Source organism: Gasterosteus aculeatus, chromosome 13 (genome assembly GCF_964276395.1).
Source record: "Gasterosteus aculeatus chromosome 13, fGasAcu3.hap1.1, whole genome shotgun sequence".
In the NCBI taxonomy this organism is placed as follows: Eukaryota; Metazoa; Chordata; class Actinopteri; order Perciformes; family Gasterosteidae; genus Gasterosteus; species Gasterosteus aculeatus.
This window is the reverse complement of record NC_135701.1, coordinates 3,778,796-3,802,927: the sequence shown is the minus strand read 5'-3', so window position 1 is coordinate 3,802,927 and position 24,132 is coordinate 3,778,796. Positions and strand designations below refer to the sequence as shown.

The 24,132-nt window shown below is 42.5% G+C and overlaps 1 long non-coding RNA gene across 1 annotated transcript; it reads left to right on the top strand.

Annotated features, from left to right (window-relative positions):
* Window positions 1-3,244: 3,244 nt before the first annotated feature.
* Window positions 3,245-10,307, top strand: LOC144382973 (uncharacterized). Its single transcript, XR_013452025.1, has 2 exons — window positions 3,245-3,433; window positions 3,679-10,307. It is a non-coding gene; the product is annotated as an uncharacterized LOC144382973 (long non-coding RNA).
* The last annotated feature ends 13,825 nt before the right edge of the window (window positions 10,308-24,132 follow it).

Here is a 24,132-nt window from a genome sequence, read left to right as displayed (position 1 = left end):
ATGAATGGGTGAATGATATCATGTAATGGTCAGAAGACTAGAAAAGCTCTATACAAGTACAGTCCGTTTACCATTTAATACATTCACAACTGTCCGTAAGTGTATCTAGCATAAGCATTTGCAAAAGTCAGGGGGAACTATGCGGACAAAAAAAGAGAATTTAGACCTGGCAGTCATTTTCATAACCTGCTACCAACAATGGAACAGTGGAATGTCATGATCGAAAGAGATTTAAAGTAAATCTTTTCCGTCTGACAATAAAATCATTAGTGCGTATCCTGAAGAAGGAAAATGAACTTCAATACATTTGCAAATCTAAATGTTTGTATACGAGGTCCCCCGTGCAGCGCCATCATCATTGCTTCCAGGTCGGTTTGGCGCAGCTCTGTGATGCCGGTTCCCCCGGGTGTCACGTGCCTTGCAGATTAAAGGCCGATGGTGCCACAAGTTGGGATGTGGGCTCAACGTTCCCACCCCGCTGCCATGGGGATCAACAGTAAAGAGGGAGGGGGGAGAGAGGGGGGCAGGCCACCTCACATGGTCCCAGCAGTACATGCACGCACAATTTAGAGAGAGAAACAGCGCTAAAAAAATGCTTCTCCAATGTTTCATGACGTCACAGCGGAAAACCCTGTACGGTGCTCATGTGATTGTGGCGTGCGGAGAGTTGAAAGTTTTACAGCCATGGAGTCTGTGTTTCCAAGTAAGACATCCTACTATTCTTTTCTAAGAATTTCAGAGGAGAAGGGACGTGAACCTGGTCTTTGTTATTACTTACGGGTATTTGAACAAATAATCCATTGGATATTTGATCTGAGAATCAATCTTTTTGCTCAAAACGTGTTGTGTTACTCAAAGGCCCGAGCTGTGGAGGGTTACAACGGATAAGCCAGCCATTAAACACTCTTTGTGTTAAACCAGTCAAAGCTTGAAGTTAGCCATTGGGTCAAAATGGGCCTGTGTTTTGGATAACAACCTTCCCGGAAACATCTATTTTTCGTTTGGATTTACTTTCACCGACTCGTTATGCTTGTTGTGTGAGGAGAAGCCATCCAACAGTATGGTCGTTCCAAGCAAGCTTAAAACTGTTCATTCAAACAAGAACACAGATTATTTTGTTTGCATGCGTACACAAACTGAGAAACAGGAAACTCGATTTTTCCGGAATTAAGTCATTTTGTAACTGCTTTGGTTGTTGGTGTGCCATCTTTTTAATGTAAAAAATGCCTCCCAGGAAAGATTGAGAAACACTGCTCTAGGAACCATGGACGCAGGCTATTTACAACTTGGACCAAAGTGACCTAACCCTAAAACCATCTGGCTAACAGCGATCTGCAATTAAAAACCGAATTAGCTTCAAGATGTTGACAACCTGCAGCAAGCTTTATGTTTGCAAATACATGTTCTACATATTTTAAAAATATCTCCCTGTATTATTTATTGCTGTGCCCTTTTAAATGCACAATGTTATATATTTGGGACATATGACCTCAAACAGAAAGGTCAGAACAGTGTTCACATGCAAAACAACCCTGCTGTTTCTATTGGGGAAGGCGCAGGTTCACGTTGGGGGCTAAAATTACACTTCATTATCACTTGGTTCTAGCGTACGTATGTGAGGCCGGGCAATTTTCCATGAGTTCCCCAAGCCCCCATTGGTGCACACGTCAGAACCTTTCGTGTGTTACATGTGTTTCCTTTGTGTTAACTCGGCCACATTGTGTGCAACCCGTGCTGTCCTGTTTGATGTTGTGACTGGCTGGGGGTTTGCCTCAAGGTCTCAGCTGTCCTTGTGTCATCGATTACGATTTCCAAGGGAAAGGTCCTGAGGTCATGTTTATAATCACGGGTTGCTCTTTAGTAATGTGGAAGAAACAAACGAGAAACAAACGATAATTCTATTCATTAGAATTATTAGGTTTTAGATATAGATGATTGAAAGTTGATCTAATTTGGCATAAGCGTAAATAAATAAATAAATGTTTTTCACACATTTTGGTGATATTTTGAAAAGGAAAGAAACAAAAATATATTGCAGGCTTTTTCTTTTTCTTTATTTTGGAAAATAACTATAAAAGAGGAACAAAAACGATTGTCATGAAACTGATAATAAACATTGATCGATTTAAATATTGAGTAATGTCCAGAAACATTTGCCATTACCTTGGAATTCTGTGTATTAATATATAAATGTCAAATTACTGGGCAAATGGCTGACTGTTAGAAAATAGGCAGAATTAAAACTAATTAGTACGACTGCCAGGAGCATCATACTTTCCGTCACGCATGTGCTTATATCCGTGAGTCTGTGACTGAGCTGTTCTCTGTTGCAGCGGCACATTATGTCATATTTTGGGAGCCCAGTTATGGTGGCGGGCTCAAGGACCTCTTGTGGTTACGGTGCGTTTGGCTAACGGAACTACCGGTACACACGCTGCTCTTTAGCTCACTTTTCATGTGAAGACGTTGGGTTTCGCTAACAGCTAACGTTAGTACCATTACACGCGCTACTGTACTGCTCGGCTGCAAGACTTTGCCCGCTTTAATTGTTACGTGTGATGTGTTTGGTAACTGCTGACATCTTTTGAAAGCACAAACATTGATGCAAAGCTCTTGGCCGCTGTTCTTCGACTCACTATTATTGTTTGTTAAGGATGGTGTGTTTGACTAATGGTTAACAGCTTAAAAAACAACTAGCAAGAAAACAGCCGTGTCTTCTTGTCTGCCACTCTGCGGCTTATTTTTTTGTTTAGGACGCTGTGTTTGGCTAATGGCTTTTTTGCCAAGATTGTCTGAAATGCGACAACCTTGATACCTTGACGGCCACTTGTTTCTGAGTTGAAATGAAGGAACTTCAACGACGCCTGTCAGTGTCTAGTGTTGTGTTGAAAATGAAGAAACGCAGGACGGACAGAGGGCATCGGATCGAAAGGTTAAAATCAAATGTATTTAATAAGAGAAAGGGTGTTGTGGTAAAAAGAACATCTCAGATGAGGAGCCGCTGGTCGTTGCCACCAACAGGCCACAGGGCCCATTGACCATCCCTAGGGCCCGTCAGCTGCCTCCACCAGCCAACTCCAGAACAATGGTTCCTACAGGTATTTATACCAATCAGTAAAGGTGTGGAAGTTAGTGTCCTCTGGGAGTGGTCTTCTGGTGAGTTCAATGTAAGTCGGATTTTGAATGGCCCATAGTCAATATCCAGTTGATTACATTACATTAAATACAATCATAACTGTACATTGATTGTTTTGTCACAAACGTTAAATCAATGCTATGTTTTATTTTGAAAACAGGAAATGTGATGTAATTTGTCAGGTGACAGGAACCAGGAAGTCAATGAAGAATATGGCTCAGAACTGCTGTTTGTATTGGTAGCTTTTCAATCCAGTTGAGTCTGCATGCATCCTATACCTTTTTGATAGCATCGTTGGTACGTATTGATTTGTTTTATTGTTCATTATCATCTCAGGTGATTATTTTTGTGACAATGTTTAGTTTGGATATTTTTGTGCACATGGCCTATTGAGTCATTCGGGTTGGTAACTGCACTGCTATGGTTGTCATTAAAGTCCATATGACTTAATAAATAACAAAGTAAATAAGCATAAATATATAAAGTAGCGGTCGAAGAAAATGCACTTCATTTGTATTTATTATGTCTTTTGTGTGTTTTAGTTTTACTCTTTCTCATGTCAATAAACCTGTGGACAACGGACCATTGTCTTCAGAGTCGTGATGTCAGAAAAGAGTTCGTCTAACTGCCAAGGTGTATCGGAGCGCATATACCGAGGGCGGCATAGTAAAACAACGCTTTCTACCGGGCAAGATAACGCAGCCAACTGACAGATGCTACTAACAACGTCATCACACGCAACCAGTGGATGACCATCACAGCGGTGTCTAAACAGAGGTACGTCAACAGACAACGCCATGTCCGAGAAAGCAACTTCATTAAAGACGCGGTCCCGCGCTACATGTTCTGCTACATACTCAAGTGTATCATCGACGGGGTCTGCTGCTGCAAAAGCGAGAGCGAGAGCAGAGGCAGCAAAGGCACGCATGTCCTACGCTAAAGAGGAAATGAGCCTGAAGATAGAAAAAGCTAAGCTAGAAGCCTCAATAGAAATGCTCAAATACAAGAAAGAGACAGCTGCAGCTGTAGCTGAGGCCGAAGTCCTTGAAGCTGCGGTAGAGGCAAATAGTGAAAGACAAAGTTTGATGTCAAACTTGGAATCTGCACAACGCACAGAACAATATGTGATTGACCAAGCTGAATCACTAAACACAGACGCTCAGCTGCTTGATGATGGTGTTGTCGCAAAAAGAGAGCCAAGCCAAAACTACGAAACTCCAACTTCATCTATCAAACCTGAAGCAGACTCATTCCATCCGGCTCAAGCCAATATATTTTCCCATCATACACAAAGCCACAATGCAGCTTCTCAACCAACTCGCCTCACCTCACAGCAGCCTTACATCTACGAAGATGAGAAGGTCCACATGACACACAATGTTCGGTTTGACAACCGCAATGCTACTCCTGAGCAAGGTCTTAGACGTCAAAACGACAAAAGTCATCCCGCTCTTAAATCCTACCCCACATCTTCAAACAACAATAATGAAAACTCCAACATTAGCGACTTTGTAAGATACTTTGCTCGTCGTGAGCTTGTGGCAACAGGCCTGCTTCAATTCAACGACAGACCTCAGAACTACAGAGCCTGGAAACGTTCTTTCCAGAACGCAACCAGAGGGTTGGACCTGACACCAAGTGAGGAAATGGATCTCCTGTTTAAATGGCTCGGCAAAGAGTCATCAGAACATGTCGAGCACATAAGAGCAATACACATCAACCATCCAGCGGCAGGCTTGGCCATGATATGGGACAGACTAGAACAATCTTATGGTTCTGCGGAAGTAATAGAAGATGCTCTGTTCAAACGTATTGACGCCTTCCCAAAATTAACAAATCGAGATTATTCCAAACTAACAAAGTTGAGTGATCTTTTAAAGGAACTAGAGTCAGCCAAAGATGAAGGAGACCTGCCCGGTCTCTCTTTCCTCGATACAGCAAGAGGCGTTAACCCTATTGTACAGAAGCTCCCCTTTGGTCTGCAGGAAAAGTGGGCGTCAGTTGGGGCATCCTACAAGCAGCAATATCACGTGTCATATCCTCCCTTTGCCTGCTTTGTAAACTTTGTTAGCCATGAAGCTAGTGTCAAAAATGACCCAAGTTTCAACTTTTTCTCTTACTCAGACATGTCTCTTAGGACAGAAAAAACAACTTGGAAGCCAAACAGACAACGTGAAGTCTCTGTTCACAAAACAGAGATATTTCCAAAAGATACCTCTGGTCCTAGGGAACCCCCAACACAATTCGCTGACTGTGAACAACTGTGTCCAATCCACAAAAAACCTCACCCCATACGCAAATGCCGTGCATTCAGAGAAAAGCCCATTGCAGACCGGAAGACATTCTTAAAAGAGAATAACATCTGTTTCAAATGCTGCGCTTCATCATCACATATTGCAAGGAACTGCACATTTAATGTTCGATGTTATGAATGTAAAAGTGAAAAACACCACACAGCGCTTCACCCTGGACCTGCACCTTGGGTTGAAGACACAAACTCGGTTCCAGAGCATGGCGGGGAGGAGGATAGCTTTCCACAACCCCATGTCGCCACCAAATGTACAGATGTCTGTGGCGGAGACATGCCGGGCCGATCCTGTTCTAAAGTATCCCTCGTGAAAGTGTATCCAACCGGCCACGCTGACAAAGCAGTGAAAATGTACGTGATCCTGGACGAACAGAGCAACAGATCACTAGTTCGTTCACAGTTCTTCGAAATCTTCAATGACCAAAGTCCAAGTGCTCCTTACTCATTGAAAACATGTGCTGGAGTAAAGAAAGCGACAGGAAGAAGGGCCAGTGGCTACATTGTGGAATCTTTGGATAAGACCGTCAGCATTCCACTACCCAGCCTCATAGAATGTGATGACATTCCAAATAACAGAGATGAGATTCCAACTCCAAATGCAGCCTTTCATCACACACACTTAAAGTCAGTTGCACACCTCATCCCAGAGATCGACCCACAGGCCCAAATTATGCTTCTCTTAGGTCGGGATATTCTCAGGGTTCATAAGGTCCGCAAACAGGTCAATGGCTCACACAACCTGCCCTATGCTCAAAAGTTGGATCTGGGATGGGTCATCGTGGGCAATGTGTGTTTAGGTCGCGTTCATAAGCCACCAACAGTCAGCGCCTTCTACACTAACACCACAGAACGGGGACGCCCCACTCTCTTTGACCCATGTCCTAACGTGTTCCGGGTAAAGGAAAGTTACAGTGACACCCAGGCCACAAACCACCTCCAACCACATTTTGTGGAGATACCAAACTGTGATGTTGACAGCCTAGGACATAACATATTCAAGCAGGCCAAAGACGACAACAACATTGCTCCATCTATCCAGGACATCTCCTTTATGGAAATAATGAAAGATGGACTAACAAAAGATGCAAACAACAGTTGGGTAGCTCCATTACCCTTTAAATGCCCACGTCAAAGGCTCCCCAACAACAGGCCACAGGCAGTGAACCGTCTCAAGTTGCTAAGGCGCCAGTTTGAAAAGAGGCCTGAAATGAGAGACCATTTTCTAATTTTCATGGACAAGATGTTCAAGAATGGTCACGCTGAGCTGGCCCCTCCTCCCAGTGTGGGTGGAGAACAGTGGTACCTGCCAATATTTGGGGTGTACCATCCAAGAAAACCAAACCAAATCCGAGTAGTCTTCGATTCCAGCGCCCAGTACAACGGTGTGTCACTCAACGACGTGCTGTTGACTGGGCCTGATCTGAACAACACACTGCTCGGTGTACTGTTGCGCTTTAGAAAGGAAGCAATCGCTTTTACAACGGACATAGAGCAGATGTTCTATTGTTTTTCAGTGAGGGAAGACGATAGGAACTTCCTACGTTTTCTATGGTTCCAAGATAACGACCCCTCCAAAGACATTGTGGAGTATCGAATGACGGTCCACGTCTTTGGAAATAGTCCTTCACCCGCAGTAGCGATTCATGGATTGCACCAGTCTGTTCAGGTCAGTGAACTCCACATTGACGCTGACGTCCAACGTTTTGTGATGCGCGACTTCTATGTAGACGATGGGTTAAAGTCCCTACCCACAGTCGAAGCTGCAGTCAACTTGCTGAAAAAAACACAGGATATTCTCTCCAAATCCAACCTAAGACTACACAAGATTGCAGCAAACAACAAGGAGGTCATGGAGGCCTTTCCGGCTGAAGATCGTGCAAAAGACCTTAAAGACCTTGACCTCAGTGCAGATGCGCTGCCGATGCAGCGTAGTCTAGGTATCAATTGGGACCTCGAGACCGACTGCTTCCAATTCAGCGTCTCCGATGAGAAGAGACCATACACTCGACGGGGTGTCTTGTCAACAATCAACAGCCTCTACGATCCTCTAGGGTTTGTAGCGCCAGTCACAATACAAGGCAAGGCTATTCTGAGAGAGCTAACAACTGAGAAAGGTGACTGGGACTCGCCTTTGCCTCGAGAAATGGAGGAATCATGGACATCGTGGAGAACATCCTTAACAGAACTGTCCCAGCTGTCTATTCCCAGAGCCTACACTACAACTTCCCCCGCAACAGCTGTCAGAAGGGAATTGTGCGTATTTTCTGACGCATCCACCAAAGCTATTGCCGCTGTGGCATACCTAAAAGTAACTGACTCTGCTGGAAATAACCATGTCGGATTTGTAATGGGCAAAGCCAAGCTGGCCCCCCGTCCTGAGCAAACAATTCCGAGACTGGAACTTTGCGCAGCAGTGCTTGGAGTGGAGTTAGCAGACCTAATCTCGACAGAATTAGACCTTCAGCTCGATGCTACAACCTTCCACTCAGACAGCAAGGTGGTCCTTGGCTACATTTCTAATGAAACTAGGCGCTTTTATGTGTATGTAAGTAACCGGGTATTGCGTATCCGAAGATCCTCTCGCCCAGATCAATGGCGCTATGTGTCAACAGAACAGAACCCCGCAGACCACGCTACACGTGCTGTCACTGCAGGCCGTTTGAATGACACAAACTGGCTGAGCGGGCCCAAATCTCTGTACACACCGGAGACCAGTACCTCAGAGAGCACCCATGAACTTGTGGACCCGAGTGCAGACTCAGACATTCGCCCTCTGGTATCCACTTTGAGCACTACGACAACATCCAACCAGCTCGGTTCTCAGCGATTCGCAAGGTTCTCATCCTGGAAGTCGCTAACTCGGGCCATTATTCGCCTCATACACATAGCTCGCCTTTTCAACAGCACCTTGAAGAACAGCCTTTGTAAAGGCTGGCATCACTGCCAAACAGGATTCAATTTTGAGGAATCTAATCAAGCATCGCACATCATCATTCGAGCAGTACAGGAGGAAGCCTACAGTCAAGAGATCAAATGTGTCCAAAAACATGAGCAGATTCCTAAAAGTAGTCCTCTCAAAAATCTGGATCCTTTCATTGATGCACTCGGCCTTCTGAGAGTCGGAGGCCGCCTCCACAATGCAAACCTTGTTCAGAGCGAGAAGACCCCAGTGATCATTCCTGGCAAGCATCAGGTTGCAACCTTACTCATCAAGCATCACCACGAACAAATCTATCACCAAGGTCGTCTGTTTACGGAGGGGGCCGTCCGTACAGCTGGCTTTTGGATAGTTGGTGGTAAAAGAAAGGTGAGCAACATCATCCACCAGTGTATAACCTGCAGAAGGCTTAGAGCCCCACTTACAATCCAGAAGATGGCCAGTCTTCCAGCGGACCGTCTCTCAACAGAACCTCCCTTTACGAATGTTGGGCTTGATGTGTTCGGCCCTTGGAGTGTCTCTTCACGTAGAACAAGAGGAGGCCACTCACACAGTAAACGATGGGCCGTAATCTTCACGTGCATGAGTGTACGAGCGGTTCATATTGAAGTCATAGAATCCCTTGACACATCCAGCTTCGTCAACGCGCTAAGGCGCTTTCTTGCTGTGCGCGGCCCTGTCAAACACATCCGCTCAGACCGTGGCACCAACTTTGTAGGCGCCTGCCGGGAGTTGAAAATACCCTCAAACATTGACAACACAACTGTGAAGACTTACCTGTTAGGTCAAGGTTGCTCGTGGACCTTTAACCCTCCGCACGCCTCCCATTTTGGCGGTTCGTGGGAAAGAATGATTGGTCTTGCAAGGAGAATCCTGGACGCCATGTTCCTTCAGCTGAAGGACAAACTTACCCACGAGGTGCTGGTGACTTTCATGGCAGAAGTTACAGCCATTATAAATGGCAGACCTCTTGTTCCGGTGACAACCGACTCTGAGGATCCATTTATACTCACTCCAGCTGCCCTTCTCACGCAAAAGGTGAATGTCTTGACTGCCCCTACCGGAGAGTTTGGAGTTTCAGACCTCTACAAGCGCCAGTGGCGACAGGTCCAGCACCTGTCTAACACCTTCTGGGACAGATGGCGAAAGCAATATCTCCCGACACTACAGGCACGTAAGAAGTGGCATTCCGCTCATCCAAACATCAGCCCAGGAAGTGTTGTTATCCTCAAGGATAGTCAAGCACCAAGAAATGAATGGCCTCTTGGACTGGTAACACAGGCGTTCCCCAGCGAGGACGGGAAGGTACGAAAGGTCGAGATCAAGGTCGCACGAACAGGAGTGACTAAACTCTTTCTTAGGCCTGTTTCTGAGATAGTGCTTCTTTTCTCCCCAGAGCCCTAGTGGAGTGAACTGTCTAGGATTTATTGGTGGCGTGTATTCACGCCAAGCGGGGAGTGTTTTGTCACAAACGTTAAATCAATGCTATGTTTTATTTTGAAAACAGGAAATGTGATGTAATTTGTCAGGTGACAGGAACCAGGAAGTCAATGAAGAATATGGCTCAGAACTGCTGTTTGTATTGGTAGCTTTTCAATCCAGTTGAGTCTGCATGCATCCTATACCTTTTTGATAGCATCGTTGGTACGTATTGATTTGTTTTATTGTTCATTATCATCTCAGGTGATTATTTTTGTGACAATGTTTAGTTTGGATATTTTTGTGCACATGGCCTATTGAGTCATTCGGGTTGGTAACTGCACTGCTATGGTTGTCATTAAAGTCCATATGACTTAATAAATAACAAAGTAAATAAGCATAAATATATAAAGTAGCGGTCGAAGAAAATGCACTTCATTTGTATTTATTATGTCTTTTGTGTGTTTTAGTTTTACTCTTTCTCATGTCAATAAACCTGTGGACAACGGACCATTGTCTTCAGAGTCGTGATGTCAGAAAAGAGTTCGTCTAACTGCCAAGGTGTATCGGAGCGCATATACCGAGGGCGGCATATTGATATTATTTTATTGATTACAGTTTCAATATTACAGTGGTTTAACAATATTGTCATTACTTTATTGATTACACAGTTTCAGAATCATGGCTGTATTCTGGTGTACACTATATGCATTTTATTAATTTTATGAACCGGGTCGTCAGTTTATTTCTAATATCCTACACTAGACGGGCTATTAGTCGGTGGTATTCACTCACTGACACAATACAGCAGTGATCGTTACAGGAAACCTGGCAGAGATCAAGGCTGGATTTGAATTGTCAAAAAAATTAGCTCCTAACGTCTATTTCTTGCTAGTTCTTCATACAAATACTTCCGTTACTACATCACAAGAAGCGTTTAGGAGTTTGCGAAAGTGTGAGCCGTTATCCCCAATATATCATTCATCATATTGAGAATAAAAAGGTGCACAAGAGGGATAAAGCTCTTAGATACAGATCAAGAAGGTAATGTGACGTACCCAAAATGAGGCAATGACAGTTTCAATTATATTGAACTACCAAAGCAGAAAAATCAAGCTTTAGCCCCAAAACAGCTGTAAAACTGCTAAATGTTCTCACTTTCCAAAAATGTTCCAATCAAAACTATTTTGGATTGGTCCTCACAAATGTACAAAAGCACATGTGGACACAATCACTGACATCGTTCCTGCTTCTTCTTGCGCAGCATTGAACTTACCAATGTGCTCCCACAGTATCACAGAGGACATCGCTGTACTGGATTAACACAGAAACACATTCTCCTTCACATCCATCCTTTGTCTACACACACAAACACACACTCAAATAGAGATTCTGTTGCTGTTCATGGCGTTTGTTCGTTGGCGGTTTCATGGTGTCTGAAGCTGAGTAGGCTGAGACTTTCTCATGGGAATGAGCTGGGCGAGAAGTGAGGAATGCATCAACATGCCTTTCTAGCTGAAAGAGAGGATAAAAAAAAGCTGTAATCTGCTGTGAATGGGATTTATGTAACTCAAACATGTTACAAAAGGATACGTTTGAGTCTGTGCCCAGTGTGAATTTTTAGAGGGCAGGCACGTTGATTTGGCTTAATTTCTCCACTGATTGAAACCATAAACAGAGTCGGCATGACAGAGGGTGTCACCAAATAGTTGGAATGCTGTTGCACTCAAGGCAAAATTACAGAGTAATTACATTGCAAACGTGTCTAATTTTAGCTAATTTCGACAACATTTTAAAAGTTTTTCCACTTTTTCCACTTCAGATTGAAAGAATAATTTAATGTTTCAGTGAGTCTTTGTCAAGCGGATATGCCTTTGCCCTTGACTGGCTTCTGTGTGTATGGACACATATATATCACCACCATAAGCCTCCTATATATTGGGTTTTCACATTCAATGCTATGGATAGTGTGACGTCTTTGCAATTGTTTTATAGTTATTTGAAGTCACTTTAAATAGCTGGTTTTTACCTCACCAGCCTCTTTCTCTCATGATTACGGCACATATTTTGCCTCTATAATGCTATGAGCAGCTTTATGACGAAAGCAGCAACTAAAACTACTTAATATTGTTTGTGAACTTTTTGTAGTTCTGAGGAGGTTTTTATAAAAATCAACATGTTAATGTTCAAGTAATAGCCTTCAAAGGGACAAAGGTCTTTTATGCTGCAGAGCCAAATGTGTATACGAAGGTATTTGGCTTAGAAGTCACATGTCTTGATTCAAGAAGATTGTAAGTCAGTTGCAAAGTAGATCAAACTCACTGCAGCAGCAGACAGATCCCACCTCAAAGGGAACTTCACTTTCCATCAGGGCTACATTGATGTGAAACATGGATTTACTGTTAATCTTTTAATACCAACACCATGCTCTCCAAAGACACATGGTTTTTCTTACTGAATAGGCATTTGTAAGTGCGGAGAGGGCATCCTCTCATCACAGGCCTAAATACTTAAATAATCCTTCAGTGAAACTTTTCAAAGTTTCCTGGAAAGAACGAGGAATACTAATTTTATTTTTAATAATTGTTTTAAAAAGTAAGAACGCAAAGGAAGCAAAGATCCCTGGTGCCAAACATTAAGAAAATAATTGAACCAAATATATTTGTAAATATATATAAGTTATGCACTACAAAATCTTAAGGCCCCCAAACATAACTTTTTTAGGAGACAAGACTGAAAGCAGCAGAATTCAAATCAACAAGCTTCTACTTAAGAGTTGGGAAATTGCTTGAGATAAAAATAAGCATGACACAAAGGGAAGAGAATGGAGAGGCAGATGTGTCTCGGTATTTTTTCCAATGGTATTTGCTCTGGTGCTAACTAGAAACAGGATGACTGGAAATGTTATTGTGAGATTGTGAGAGGCCAGTGCAGCCGTCATTGTAGTACTGGGGTCCATTTCAAGTTTAACAAACTCTGAGTCAAACCCTAAATGACACCACGATTCACCATGGCAACAACCACGAACAATCGGTCGGCGTACTTGAGCTGGATGTATGCCAGCGTACGGCGTGTTTGAACCCGTAATTAGAAAAAAAACACCGCTACTGAACTATTCAGGTGCATCCTGTGGAACTCCTCTTTCGTTTCAGAGCGACGCACACGTTTTCACGGCTCTGCATACAGCAGCTTTATTTATATTATAATGTTGTAAAGGAAACTGCCGTTTGCAAAAAAAGTAATACTACACAAATAATCTGCTCGGACGTGAGAGCATGTCCACGATGGGGGACGTTAGTTATATGAGGACGGGTGAGGTTATGTACATATTTGATGGAGTGTGAAGAAAAACGATACCGTTCAAACAAGTAGTCATCTGGAATATATAATCGGGGCCTCAACATCAACACCCCGAGAAGTAAAACCGCTTCTTCATTACATTTAGCTGACGCTTTTATCGACTTATATTGCATTTTTAATCCATGGCGTTTTACATTTTAGCCCGGGGAGCAATTAGGGGTTAGGTGTCTTGCTCAGGGACACTTCGGCATGGGGCAGCCGGGACTGCGCCACATCGCCCCCTGTTCATCAACAGGATCGTCCAGAAAAGGACGTGCCATGTTCGAGAAAAAACTTTAGTCTTTAACGTAACGTCTTATTTTGTTCATATGTGGAAACTGCGCTAAAATACGCCTGATACAGAGTACTTGAATGGATGAGGAAATGAAAGCGCGCTGTGTGATTGGCTGGGCCGCTGTCAGAGGGAGGAGAATGTGAAAGAAGAAAGAAAACCTGCTCCCGACCAGGTGATGTTCACAGGCTCAGTTACCATGGCGACTGACCCCGAGCTTTAGTCACCTCCCTTTGTGAAACAGACAAGCCAGAGTTTCTCTCACCTCAGGGTGAACAAACTCTGAGTTTCCACTAAACCCGCTTCTTGAAACTGACCCCTGTAGTTTATTGCAGGTCAACATGATGATAAATATTCCCCAGACGATATTAAAATGTTGAGTTCTTTATATTTTCCTTTGTAATTTCTATCGCAGTGCGTTGTGACGTTGGAGCAAACCATAATGGTGCCGTTTTGCTAACATGGAGAGGGCACGGCATGCGTTAATAGCATCCCTACCAGAGATGAATAGGGTCTCTTGGATGGGGTTTCCTGTCCCCTCCTGACTTTGCCACTCTCCTTCATAAGTGTATTTGTGCAGGGTGTCCCATGGCGTTTTCTTCTCAACTCAAAATTGCATCAACACAGAGCTCTGTTTATGGCTGTTCATGTAGTAACAGTTAACGCACAAATAAAATAACACTATGGAAAAGTCTATAGTGGCACATTCTTTGACTGTGCAACAACGTCAAATGTGTGCAAGGCGGGTCTAAAACCAGATCTAAAGAAGGACTTTTTATAGACAACCTCCGTCATTACCTACTTGAGACGCAACGCTGTTATTGTCTTCCACTGGGTGTGATTCGGCATGGCAAAACAAGGAGATACCTACTGCAGCAGGAACTAACAGAGGAGTGGTTTTGTTTGCATTCCTGCCAGTGTATGGCAAGATTTTGTGGGGAAGATGCAGTCTCTAAACGTTACAGGTGTGCCCTGAGCAATAGGCAATAGTCAGGGGAGAAAAGATTTTGGCCATGATGCTAACAACAATAATTACAAATAATGCTAATACATTTATTTTATCATTTAATAAAACTTTCAATATTGCCATTATGTGGTCCAGCGATCTGATCTGAATTCCAATCTAACCATACAACATATCATAGTTCATTTCAGGATTCTTCTTCCCCCTTTCTATTATTTTGCATTATTGCAAAAGGTAGAATTCTCAACAATTTGCAGAAGGCTTTGCGATTGCCAAAAAGCCAATGACCAATGGACAAATATTACTCAAGGATGTTAGTGTCTCCTAGTTAGACATTACAGACTTATAAAAGTATGGATTGCTTTCATCAAACTAATTAATACCTAATGAAATTATTTATATTCTAAACATCTAACTGACTTCAGAAACCTCCCTCTCCCCGAGGAAGACAACTCGTTCCCTTTTCTGTTCCAACAGTACCACTTGTCTGTTTGAGCTTCAAAATCACTGGGAACGGAAAACCATCTTTTAATATTGTACAACTAAAAGAATACTAAAGATAATTTAGAAGACATCATAAAGGATAAAGTTCAACATCTGCAATACATTTTCTGGATTACAGAAATGACTAAAAGAAGACGAGCAGGGAAACAGATGTGTCTCTGTATTGTTTGAAGTGATATTTCCCTTTTTTCTTAATCAGAAACACAACGTAGAGGAACTGTTAAAAGTTAGATTAGATAAGGGGAAATCCTATATATTATCGTACTGTAGGTCATAGAGTAATATATGGTTTGCATCGTTTAGTAAAAACTAGTAATACATAGTCATTTTCTTTTGGTACTCCATGTGTGTGGATTGGATCTGTGTTGCCTTACAGCAGTACAGCTGGGAGGGGAGCTGCTAATAGGGTTTGGTTAGGAATAAGGACTGTGGTTAACACCAAATACATTTTTAGGTGTGGTTCTACAATATGGTCAAATGTTTCAGTAAATACCCCCCTTCTGTTTGAAACGTTAACGTTTCTTCAAAAGGCCGCTGCTTGGATAAGGTTGCAAAAGGCCACAGAATAGAAACGGGTGAAACAAAAAGTTACGATTGATCGATGCTTCCCGGCATCCTTGGAAAGCGTCTTAATGGCTGTCAGTTTGTCGAGCAGCTGCCTCCTTTGTTTCTGGTATCAACGCCAGGGTGGAGGATGCTGTCTGTTGAGCTGACTGTAGAGCACCTCGGGGCCAATGTCTGAACTTGACTTGTATCCCCATCTTTCCCAACACATTCATCCTCCAAAGGTGAGTCGGTGTTACTTTCCTTCTTCTAGATAGAACAATGACTTGTTATCAAGAAGAGCCCCCCTCCTGGGCTCCCCGTCCTCCCCAACGTATGAGAAACTCACCGCCAGAGTTGTACTGCATGTTTTGGTATTCCGTGGGAAACAGCCGTGTCTTGGCTTGACACATATCATGCAACCTTCGCCTGCAGGCAGATGAGTGTTCCCACCTCAAATTACACTGTCAGTGCAACTTCTGCACACATACATAAATACACTGCGACTCACACGCGGCTCTCAGTCCTGACTAGTCTTCCAGGGAGGGTTGGAAACGGCACACACTCCTCCTGTTCTTATACCCGCATAGTGGTGGACGCAATCAGCCTCGGAGGTTGAGGGATTTTCCCCTCGGTATTGTGCGTTTTGTGAATGAATTGAGCGGCACACAATGGCTTGACAGACAAGCTCAAGGGATGCAGGGGCAAGAAAAAAGAACCTGACATACGCCAACCACTTCCGCCGGAGTAAAAAGGAGCACAGGAACTGAGAGGGAGGAGGGGGGGGGGGGAGCGGGGGGAAAAACACAAACGTGTTGATTGGCTCAGGGAAGGGTGCCTGATTCTAGACCGATTGTGATTGGTCGAGAGGTATGGCCTCACCTTAAAAGAGGGTTACTTCAGTTCAGTGACGTTGAGATTTGTATGTCGCGTGTGTAGACGGGGCTGCCCCCCCCCCCCAAGCATTCAGAATAAAGGGCTTGCCTTTCCAAGCATTGCCATTGCATCATTTAACAGGCATCTGTCTGTTAATTCCTGATCCGCTATCTATATCACCTTTTCAATGTTTTTTACTTAATAAAAAGGGATAACTACCGTGATTTATGATATTAAAATGTCTGAATTCACGAAATTCACGGGAGGTTTTTGACGAAAAGCCAAAGATCCAGACTTGTAACCTTATAATTTAAATATAAATTGATGAAAGACGTAAAGCAGTTTGTTGCTGCTTCATTCAGGCACTCAAATGGAACGGCATAATCGGCAATGGCAAGGAAAGTAATGTCTTGGAAAACACACCGGGAACCATGGAATCAGCATTCAGACTAAATTCATTTGTAGTCATGTATACACATTACTCCTCTGTGTAGTCGAGCAATGCCAATTCTAACCTTCACCCTGACCCCTTCCTCACTTTCCTCCATCAAACCCCTAAACTGACCCTAATCCCTGGACCGTGACCCTGCGCCCGCTTTGAATGTTAGCTACTGAATGCGTGACACTTGGCCAAACAAAGGGACTTTGTGTCGAATCCAAGTCGAGTGAGCGCTTGGTGGGAAAGTGGCTGTGACGAGTCGTATCCCCACGAAAACCGCGTTTGATTCCAAATATATTTTTTTCAAAGATCCACAACTTGACCGAGAAATGATATTGTAGTGATGTTGGTTCTCTTGATGGCCAGTGCCTAATAGTTGTTATAAACCTTTTAAACTATGTGCAAACAGGTTAGTTGAATGAACTGCTTTTTTATACAAGTAGTAGACTAGAGTATGGAATACCGTTTTAGTCAAAATTAAATAAATGAATAAATACGTAAATACATAAAATATGCATTTGAAATACATCATGAAATAAATAAATGAGGCAATAAATACATACATTTTAAATACATTTAATTATTTTATGGTACTTTTATTTCATAATGCCACTTTTCATTTCATGGTACTTTTATTTCATGATGCCACTTTTCATTTCCAGAGTCTTATTTCATAATGCCGTTTTACATTTCCAGAGACTTATTTCATAATGCCGTTTTACATTTCACGTTCTTATATGCAAATCAGGGGGCGTGGCTACATCTAACATTCAGAACAGACAACAGAGCCGTGTGCAAAAGAAGGCTGGCTAAGGGACTTAGCTGCGACTACAGTGTGTGGATGTTATTTACTGATGGGCAGGTGTCACTGTGTGTGGTTCTCCTGTCATCAGTGTATGAATGAGTGTGAATGGGTGAATGATGTCATGTAGTGTTAAAGCGCTTTGAGTGGTCGGAAGACTAGAAAAGCGCTATACAAGTACAGTCCATTTACCATTTACCAATTAATTAAATTAATTTAATTGAAGTGCGAAAACCAAAAGGTGCCGACCAGAAGCTTCCCTCTCAAAGACACGTAATTGCACATTACGTTACGGCCAGTATTCTGATTGACTGCCAGATAGTCCGATGGTGTTCAAAGCAACGTAGTGAGATAGCCAAAAGCAATTGTTTAGGCTGTTAACATAGCAAATATAGGAAAAGATGACTAATATAAATATAAAATGTGTGTATTTGTTATATGTGTATATTTAGTTGTATGGGTAGGCTGGTAAATTGTATATGTGTATGTGTGTGTCTTTATATGTATATATATTTACATATATGCATAATTCCTTTTATTAAAGGTGTTTCATTGTAATACTACGGAAAACATCAATAAAATGTATTTCTCTGTAAAGTTGCTACGGAAAATTCCTGTAAATTCCTGTAAATAAGTTATTTTACCTTAATTTTACGGTTTTTGTTTGGCAGCCACTGCTGCCTGTACTTTTTACGCAGGTTTTTAAGTTTCTTTTTACCGGGCAGTGTATTTTAAAAACGCTTGTAAAATCCCCCTGAGGCCAGTCATTTGACCGCTTTGACGTGTTTTTTACAGTACAGTGTATTTTAAAAACACCTCTAAAATTCCCCTGAGGCTTCACTGCAGGAAGTCAGGATTCCTATGAACAGAATCCGAAAGCACATATTTGGTTCAGAGTTCTCACGCCACTTTTTTTCTGCCAACAATCACAGAAAAGAGATGGTTTGCTCTCCCGTCATGATCTCATCTGTTGCTGTTAAAAGTCCTAAGATTCTAAGATTTTTTTAACCTTTTTTGTTTCCTCGAAACTTTAGCAGTTCATTGGCAGATCTGTGCATTTTGCCTAAGTGAAGTCAAATATAAATCACCTGATGTGGCCTTTTTGGGGTTTGGAGAAAGGTGGGGCCTGTATTTTATTCAAAATACTTGTCCATTAGTGTGTGTGTGAGTTGTAGTTTTGGAAATAATGTCTTATTTTGCCTAAGGCTTCTTCCCGGAATACACAAGGACGTCTGTCGAGGTCCAAATTAAAGGGAGAAAAACCCTTAAATTGTTTGATACCTTCATTTATTGTATCACTTATATTTATGGGAAAATTGACGGAAATATCATTTTTTTAATTATTTGAAAATTGGGATAACTATCCAAGTCAATGGCTAAACACAACAAACGTTTTGCTTTTCCATCCAAAGTTCTAACATGTTCCTCTCAGGCCATCGTAGGCCATCCGGGATCTATGTATTTGAATACACAAGGAACATGTTCCAAAGTAAAAATATTCTTTAGCTCGTTCAAATGAAAGAGAACTTTTCAAAGGACGCACGCCAGCTACTGAATGTATTACAAATGTAACCCATGAACTATGCAGTTTTTTTTATGACACAAAAGTTACTAACAGAAAGACATAAAGATGTTGGAAGTTATAATTTGCAGGGAAGTTGCACTGTGAGAAGCGCTTGTTTTGCACACTGTGACTTGACGGATTCTGGAGGGTGGACACAGAATTCACATGTAATATTTCTAAACCCATGTTTATATAGACAAACAAAAAGTGAACCTTTCAAAACATTCTGACCTGCTTTCACCGGGACACAAGTTGCATAGAAATCTGAGTGCAACTATATCAGTCCATTTCAACGTAATTGGAGGGCTCAGAGGATCTATAAGAGATGTGCCTGTTGCTTCATGTACAATTATGTGAAACCAGGGCAACAGTAAGAAGGTTCCTAATTCAGACTAATACTCGCACATTGAGCATAATGAGCAATAATAACAGGGTAAACGCATCCAGTCTGTCTGTCTGACGATATTTGACACCATGAATGCTGTGGGATTGGACCACTTGGTCTCATAGAACGTCTCACATTACGTGGTGATGGTTACCATGGACACATAGCCAATGGAAAGTCAATTTTGAGTGGCGTGCACCTGACTTGAAGGCATCCGCATGACGATGCAACAGCGAGAGCAAGTGCCGGGCACAATAGCAGTATACTGGACAGTGAACCATTGATCAAAACTGGTAGAAATATTTTAATATGGAACCCCTAAACCAATGGATAATAAATGAAAAATAGCTTTTCACTTCGGTGTGTGGCTGCGACTGATTTCTACCTTTTCATTTGTTTTTGTATAAACGGGACTCCTCCCTGAGACGGGCCCCTGTGTACGCCGGTTTGAGACCTCTGTTGCATCTCATAATCTTTCCACTGTGAAAAAAAGACGTGTCCTTTTATCTTTGGTTACATAATGACGGCGATATGAGCAGCGGAAAGGAATGTGCTCATCGGATCAGATTGTTCAGAGGAAATGTGTGCATGCTTAACACCTTTGTCCTCTTTGACTAAAAGTCTGGCCACGGCCGACAGTTCCCAGCAGACCGCGGTTATCACAATATGAGTGTGTGTGTGTGATATCCCACCACTCAGTCTGTCACACACTAAATTTGCCATGCAAAGGCCCTCTGAAAACCCCCACCAACACACACGCGCACACACTTGCTTGGTCTTTCGCAGGACACACTCACACAGATTCCCAACGCTGACATCTTACACACATCACGCCACTTCTCATTAATTGGGTCAGGGAGTCTCCTGTGACAGGTGTGTCCACATGAGCGTACTGCGAGACACTTTACTCATGTTCCTGATTAAAAAAAAAGAGGGTAGGTGGGGGCAAAACAGCAGCATGAGAGACGAGGCAAGATGATTGGCCAACGACGTCATGGCTTCGGTGTGCTTATTGGATAGAAAAGACCAACTGATCTAAACAGCTGATGTCATGATTGACTCCCCCAAACAATGAGAGCCAGGAAACAACGAGCGATGAGCAGATTTAGGACAAATAAGCTGCGGGCCTGAGTATGTAAGAGCATGATCTTCCTGTCTGAACTTGCACCAGAGCTTTAGTTTCCCCCGGCCCACTACCTTCTCTTTGTGCAGTGAGTACATGAATGGTACATGTGGGACAACTCTTGAGCTGTCGTCGCTGAGGACTATGTTAAGGACATTGAGTGGTTACAGAGGTTGTTTTTTATTCCATATCCTGTGAAATATCTCAATTTGACTGAGCTTTTGTTTCACAAAAAACAATATCGTAGTTGACCCCGTTGTTCAACTTTCTGAAATCTTTGCCATGACAACCTAATTGTTCCGTTCTCATTGTCTCCATCTCTAACACGTAGACTCTGCCTGCCACCACATTCACAGACAACAGTGTCCCCATGGTCAACGGGTGGTTGCAGACAATGCTGACGGTCTGCGGGGACAAAAACCCTCAGGTCACATTGCGTTTTGAGTTGTAGTGGATTTCACTTATTTCACTTTTTTGCTAGAATGAAATAAACAATGACTCCATGGCAGAGAGAAAACACAGTACATGTGCAGTCAAAATATAAAGAAATACTTTTGCAAAGGTAAAGCATGGCCTGAGGCAGTGTGTGGATAAAGGTACTACATATACTGTGTCATGTTAGGCCGTGTTCATCCACAGTAGTGGGATAAGAATGAGAGGCATAGGAGTTTGTGGTGTGTTTGGTTTATTCAGCTCATTCACATTTTTACACAGGCAGACAGCTTAGCGAGTGATTGTTATTATTATTTTATACATACATAATTTTGGGATGTTTTAGAATCCATTGGTGTGTACATTTTGTGTTTCATTATTTGAATCACATAAGCAGTGTTCGAGGCATGACAATATCCGTACAAATCGTTGTGTAGTTAATTGCTGTGTCTAGCTGCACCTCTTCGTGGTGAGATGAAGAGCATTGCCTTATTGTGTAGCACAGGAAGTGTGTCTGCTTCCTTCACTCACCATCCTACTCCACACCTATGATAATGAGTATGAATGCAGACTTGTCAAGTTTTGGCATGTGTGTGGCGGAACTATCATTTTTTTAGCTTTTTAACTTCCCCACTGTGCATCTTATTGTGTGAAAACAGTCGGATTATGGAGATGGCCACAGTCTAAAAAGTTCCCAATAAATGGAAGGCCAAGGAGAGAAGCTGATGGTGCTGCTGAACGTGGAGGAAGTGAGATATAGCAGGTGTCATCGTCAAAGAAAACAGGTTCTCTTTTCGCTGCAATGTTGTGCGTCGCTACGTATGACGAGTACCGGCATTTCCCACCTGTTATGTGTGAACAGGTGGCATTTTACTAGAGGTTAGTGAAATCACACGGAATATCTCAATTCATTCAGGACCTTTTGAAAAGAAATGGAAACTTTCTTTGTTTTAGTTCTTTATTTTTTTTAAGGACAACCTGTTACTTCCCATAAGTAGGGTCCTCTCTTGATTTTTTTTTCTTCTTTTTTTTATTTGACATTTAACACCAGCGACAACCCACGGTTTGTCTGCTCTCAGTTTCTATCACTTTGTGTGACGACTCGAAGAGACGAAGATTATCTTCCTGTTTTTGTTTTTGTCACCACTGCACTTCCTGTTTTCAGTTTCTCGCCCTTCGTTCTCCCCACAGCTGAGTTTTGTTTGCAATTACCTCCACCTGTATTTAAGCCTCAGTCCCCCCCCACTTGTCTGTGTCAGGTTATCTTTTGTCCTTCCCGAGTTGCATGTTTGCAGTCAGGTATTCCCAGTGTTGGTTTGTGGTTACCATATTTTCCGCAGTATAAGGCGCACTTAAAAGCCTTTAATTTTCTCTTAAATATATGGATCAATTGGTTTATCCACACTAAACGGCGCTCAAGGCGCTCTCTCAAAATGTTTCAGTATGAAAAATCAATAATAATAAATATGTTTCGGTACGACTGGTAAACTACAAAGCCGCACCGCTTGCAGCCTTACGGCTACCGTAGTCAGTAACTACCTGTCACGGTGTGGTGCACTTCCTGTCTTATTTTGTAGTTTTCTGCCACTCGTGTCCCCGGGTAACTTCACTTCCTGCCTGGTCCTGTCATCCCCTGTGATTGTCGGATTGTTTCCACCTGTGTCCAATCACCTGCACCTGTGTGTTGTTTGTCACTTGTGGCGTCATTGTCTTTTGTCACGGATGTCCCTGTCTACCGGCTGGATGGTCCTCGTGCCTGCCAGCCTTTTTCCCTGTTGGCCTGTTACTTTGTTGGAGTTTTTGACTATAAAAGTATTTTTTTGTTAAAGTCTGCGTTTGAGTCCTGCCTTCCCAACCCTGACACCACCAATACTGTGCTTACTTACAGTTAGGGTGACCAGATGTCCTCGTTTTCCCCGGACATGTCCTCTTTTTGAGACCTAAAAAATACGTCCGGCAGGGATTCCAAAAACATCCAGGATTTTGCTTCGTCGGAAATTTGTGTTTCTCTGGGTCTTTCACAAACTAGTTATTCCGCCCTTGAGTGCTGGAAACGGTGTCTCCCTTACGTTCCACCTTGCGCGAGCTCTGACTGTAGAGAGAACAGTCATTGGTCGACCGATCTCAATGTTGCCAGATACACAATAATAATCTTCCAAATACGACCATTTTGAGCCTTTGGTACGATAGGTGCTCAGTATTGCTGGAAATGGTGAACATTTCTAATCTGGCAACACTGAGCACTTGGCCGCCTCCACTAGCTGCATTGTGTACAGCACGTGACATCTGCAGCCACGCCCCCCGCTATACTTTCCGGATGCACTGTATATTATCACTCCTGTCTTTGGTCAGTTGGTTCTTGGATTGTCTGCTACTTTTCCTGTGTGCAATAGTTTTCTTTTCCCTGATCATGTTTTGTTTTCATTTAGTTTGCGTTGTTTTGTTTTTTTTTAATCACTTTGGGATTCACTTTTTGTGTTCATGTTTTTTATTAGACAGTTTAGTGAAGCTCAGTAAACAACAATTTTTATGTAGACTAATAAAACCAATGATAAGGAGATCCAGGAAGATGTAGTTCTGCTTAAAACCCAAGCAAAGCCAGTTGGACTGGACTCAAGCAGTATTTTATCTGCAAAGGAGTAAAAGTAGGTAATATAAGCATTTCTAATAGGAAAGTTTCATTTGATATGGAATTCAATGGCAAATAATCGACAACCACAGCAGCGGTTTGAATATTCGGGCAGGAACAACCCTCCATGGATCATTGGACCTTCCAGTAGCTAAAACCTTTTTAATTCTTTATCACCTTGCTTGTGTTCTTCACGGCTCTTCATTTGGTCTTCAAGTATGACTCTTTTTCAAATTCTTAATTTCTGTTTCTTATTTTTTACTTTTTTAATACATGTGGTCAAAGTAAGTCATCCAATTGTTCAATTTCACATTTAGATGAATCATTTATGCCACATCCAGCTTTGGAAACTGGAACAGAATATATAATATAGACAGAATTTGAAATATTTAAGTGCATACTCAAATAAGTGGGCATGAATTACCACCATGAAGACCAC